Consider the following 4,007-nt stretch of genomic DNA (forward strand, 5'->3'; position numbering starts at 1 on the left):
AAGTGTTTGAGTGCCTGCTCAAATCTCCCCACAAATCTCTCCCTCATGGCCTCAGCCTGAAGCCCTTAAGCCTGAATTCCTCCTGGTTTCATCCCAGCACTTTGGCTTTCAGCCATGCTGTGGATGCATTTGGGCTTAGTCAACCTGCGAGCCCTGCGGGAAAGCCCCCAGAGCATTGCAACCTCATGAGCCTCAGCCAGCTTCTCTTTGCCCCAGCCAAAACCATCCTGAGATACAGAGGAACGAGTATCACAACCACATCCATTTGTAGGGTCTTGATGGGTCTTTGGGCCATGCAAGGGTGGGCACGGAGAGAGGCCACCGCAGCCCTTGCCTCTGCCTGGCGCTTGGGGCAGGGCTGGATGGGCACACCAGAGCCCCGGCTCCAGCGATGCTCAGCACGTCCCACCTCCTCTTCCTTCCAGGTCCTTTGAAATGTCTCAGCCCAGCAGCAAGGATGCTGTTTCCACCTGTTAGAAGTCGGTTGGGGTGTTCCTCACTTGGCTGAGTCAACGTCATCTTTCTCCCGGGTTTAATGGGTTCGTGGCTCTCGGTTTTAGTGAGTTTGAGCCTCTGCGATACCTCTAATAAACGGCAACGAGATGAACTAATTTCTGCCGTTTTGTTTTTTTAACACAGAATCAGGGGAGGCCAAATGCACATTTTTCCCTTTCTTTTTCTTGAAAACCAGGCCCTAAAGCAGAGAAGCGCCTTTAGAAGCAGTTGCAGGAGTCTCTCTCACTAGTTTATCACAAGAATGAAGCTGCATCTTTAGTTAAGTGGATGTGGGTAACCAAACGCACCCACCTCACCCTTTCCCGCTGACATGCTTGACTTCTCGCTCCCCGGTGCAGATGATTTCAGGGCATGTTTGGGGGGGGCGGGGGGGCTGTGGGTGTCAGGCTCTCTCCCCCTGAATCCACAGGTCTATGTGCTGCCTGGACCCTTTAGTATGGGACAGCATCTCCAGGGGACCGCTGTCCCCCCCTACGGCGAGGCTTGGGGGGGGCCAGTAGCTGACCTGAGCCTGCTCTTTAATCTGTTTGCTTAAATGTAAATCATTCTATCCAAGCCCTGACCCTGTGTCAGGGTGTGTCGATATCTCCTCCGCTCCCAGCTGTGTTTTCTGCCTACAAGGAGGGGCTGGGCTGTGGGGCCGTTTCGGGGTGGTGATGGGGAGGCCAGAATTTGGATGCTGCCTGCACGGAGGCAGTCCTGCCTGCCCTTTAGGGCAGGGGCTGTCTCGCTCCTTGTTTTTTCCTGCCTCAACAGGCAGCGTCACATCCGCGGCCCCCCCACCCCCACTTCCCCCTTCCTGCGTAGAGAAACAACAGCTTCTGGGCCTCTTGTATCAAGAAAATGGGGAGAAAATCCCGTTACCTTCAGCAGGAACCATACTTTCTATGGACCCCTCGCCAAAAGACCGGACGTAGGAGGAGCGTGCAACTGAAGATCAGGAGTTAAGCAAGATGGATACAGAAGAAAAGTATACATTAAAATCAAAAGTGAGGGGTTAGACTCTGGGCACCCTGTGGTTTTTACTCCCAGTTGAGCAATGATCTGTGACTGGTGTTAGCCGTTGGAAGAGAGGGAAGCCACGACTTGTAGCTTTATCTGGGGTTAAGTCTTCAGAGTCTGGCAAGTTTCAGGAACATCATACTGCAAGAGGCCGCAGAGGTCGTTATGGCCTTTGACATCAGCTAATTGCACAATGCAAATTGAGTGGTGGAGATGAAGTGACTCACAAGTATCTAGCAAGTATCTCAGGGAAAATGCCCTCATCCCATCAGGATGCCAATATGATACTCAGCTTCTTGCTGGTACCTGAGAGCAGCCTGCTCTGCTGTACCAGAGATCGCAGCTGTATTAGAGGTAGGAGTTAAGAATTCACCCAGTTCTATGGCTTTTTAAAGTCTCTTCTTCAGTCGCTTGTCGTCATCCCCCCCCGCTATTCCTGCAAACGTAACTGAGCCCTGCAGTTCTGCATGCTGGAAAACTCACAGCCAGCCCAAAGGGAAGCAAACACAGACAGACTGATGGTTACTGCCATTTGTAAAGGGAATTTTCTCCCTCTTACAAGCACAATGTCTAGCTAATGGATGGAAAGGAGCTTCGCTGAGGGGCCATGGACCATGTTTATACATCTCTGAGCCTTATGTCCTGCTTTCCTGTTGCCCTAGTAGCAGCGAATACGAATTATTTATTGCTTTTGTGTCTGCTTAGCCCTTGTCAGCAGGGTCTCTGGCTTTTCTGTAATACCATTAAGGTTAAAAAAAAAGTGGCTGATTTAATCTAGCAGGCTAAACTAGACATGCTGAGGATGCATGGTTGCTCAGGACCATGGCCAGATGGCTTGTGAATGCTGACAGGGACAGAGACTCCACAACTTCTCTGGGCAGCCTGTGCCAGCACTTGGTCACCCTCACAGTTAAGACAGTGTTTCCTTCTATTTGGACTGAATTTACTTTTTAATGTGTGCCCATCGCCTCTTGGCCTGTCAGTGGGCACCACTGAAAAGTCTAGCTCCCTCTTCATTACAACCCGCTTTAGATATTTATCCCCCTTGATGAGACCCTCCTGAGCCTCCTCTTCTCCAGGCTGGACAGTCCCAGCTCTCCCAGCCTCTCCTCGGGTGTGAGATGCTTCAGTACCCGAAGCATCTCTGTGGCCCTTTGCTGGACTGTCTCCGTATTCTTCCTGGACTGAGGAGCCCAGAACTGGTCCCAGCACTCTGGATGGGGTCTCACTGGTGCTGAACAGAGAAGGGTCACCTCCCCCGACCTGCGGTGATGCTCCTCCTAATGCAGCCCAGGACACCGCTGGCCACCTTTGCTGCATGAGCACATTGCTGGCTCGTGGTCAGCGTGGTGTCCACCAGGACCCCCAGGCTCTGCAGAGCTGCTTCCCAGCTGGCCAGCCCCTACGTGTCCTGGTGCCCGGGGCTGTTCCCCCCCAGGGGCAGGACTTGGCACGTCCCCTTGTTGAACTGCACAAAGTCCCTCTCAGCCTGTCGAGGTCCCTCTGGATGGCAGCATGACCCTTGGGTGTACCAGCCGCTTCTCGCAGCTTTGCATCATCAGCAAACCTCCAGGTCATTTATGAAGATGTTAAACAGGACTGGGACGCAGCATTAGCACCACCCCTCCGGGCCCGGCTCTTCAGCCAGTTTTCAACCCATCCCACTGCCCAATTCTCTGACCCAGACTTGGTCAGCTCGGTTTTGAGGATGCTGTGAGAGACGGTGTCAACGGACCAGCTTGCCCAGCCCGATGGTGGTGGGTAGAAGGTGGCACGTGGTGAGGAGCCAGAGGTCCCAGGGGATAGGGACGGGCTGGAGGTGCTTCCCAGAGCCGGAAGTTCTCTGGCGGAGTGGGAAGCTGAAGGTCTGTCGCGGTCGAGACGGACAAACGACAAGTACGTATTCTTATAGTACAAGCAAAGATGTTTTTTTTATTACTACAAGCCAGCAAATTTATACCCATTATACTCTTTACGTTATACATATGTCTGTCCCTTATCGGTCGAAAAGTTGTCAGAAGTTGTTTTTCTCGCCCCTCATTGGGTGACTTTTTCAGGTTCCTTATCACTGCAAACGGTCAACACGTTCCTCAGACTTAGCTTCCCAGGCATGCTTCTCATCCCTTCTTGTTCTCTCACGGGAACGCTGTAATCTCGTCGAGGTCGATATCCTCCCCAGGCCCCTCGGTCCAGCCGAGGTCCTCCACAAAGGTCCAGGTCCCGCGGAGGTGGGTGCAGGGGGGCAGAGGGAGCATCTCGCTGCCTGGTGGTCCCATTGCCGGGGGCCGGGGGGCAGGACCCGGGGCTGGGCAGGACCCGGGGCTGGGCAGAACCGGGGTCTCGGCCGCTTCCAGGGTTCTCCCGTCCCGCGGCAAGCGGGGGGGAGAGCCGGGGGGGGCGGGCAGCGATGGAGGCGGCTCGGGCTGACGCCGGGCCCGGGGGCGCCCCGGCAGCTCCCCCCCGGGGCGCAGCGGGGGACCCCACAGCCC

The 4,007-nt window shown here is 54.7% G+C and overlaps 1 protein-coding gene across 5 annotated transcripts in view; it reads left to right on the forward strand.

The window, feature by feature from the left end:
• Positions 1-3,149: 3,149 nt before the first annotated feature.
• The window catches only part of LOC104832750, a 20,296-nt gene continuing 19,438 nt past the window's right edge, over positions 3,150-4,007 (forward strand). For 3 of the 5 annotated variants that reach the window (XM_010569107.1, XM_010569105.1, XM_010569108.1), the window contains exons 1-2: positions 3,151-3,383; positions 3,730-3,746. The gene's annotated coding sequence lies outside the window, so the exon portion shown is untranslated. Of the gene's footprint in view, positions 3,384-3,729; positions 3,747-4,007 lie in introns of all 5 variants that reach the window. The other 2 variants (XR_774468.1, XM_010569109.1) reach the window with 2 other exon arrangements.

The sequence above is a fragment of the Haliaeetus leucocephalus genome, unplaced genomic scaffold (genome assembly GCF_000737465.1).
Source record: "Haliaeetus leucocephalus isolate CR32 unplaced genomic scaffold, Haliaeetus_leucocephalus-4.0 Scaffold262, whole genome shotgun sequence".
Classification (NCBI taxonomy): domain Eukaryota; kingdom Metazoa; phylum Chordata; class Aves; order Accipitriformes; family Accipitridae; genus Haliaeetus; species Haliaeetus leucocephalus.